The 295-nt window shown below is 21.7% G+C and overlaps 1 protein-coding gene across 1 annotated transcript in view; it reads left to right on the top strand.

Moving 5' to 3' along the window:
• Window positions 1–295, top strand: part of LOC107607865 (transport and Golgi organization 2 homolog) — a 2,414-nt gene that overhangs the window by 731 nt on the left and 1,388 nt on the right. The window lies entirely within an intron of this gene.

Raw genomic sequence — 295 nt, 5'->3', positions numbered from 1 at the left:
AATTTTACAAAGAAATAAAAAAATTGGCTAGGTTAGTTAAAAGTTGGGTTTCCTATATTTGTTCATAGAATTTATATATGATTTATAGAGATTGAATATTGCAAAGCTATTGTCTCTTTATTTTTTAAATGAAATTTTAATACTTAGACATTCACTAATAATAATATTTTTCAGTTGTGCATGTAGTAATACTCATTTTGTTATTGTTTTGAATTTTAAGCAATGAAGAGTTTGTTGTTTATTGACTCCTAGCATATTATTACTTAATTGTTTAGTTATTTTATTGGTTTATATA

The sequence above is a fragment of the Arachis ipaensis genome, chromosome B07 (assembly GCF_000816755.2).
Source record: "Arachis ipaensis cultivar K30076 chromosome B07, Araip1.1, whole genome shotgun sequence".
Taxonomy (NCBI): domain Eukaryota; kingdom Viridiplantae; phylum Streptophyta; class Magnoliopsida; order Fabales; family Fabaceae; genus Arachis; species Arachis ipaensis.
This window is presented reverse-complemented; position numbering and strand designations above follow the sequence as displayed.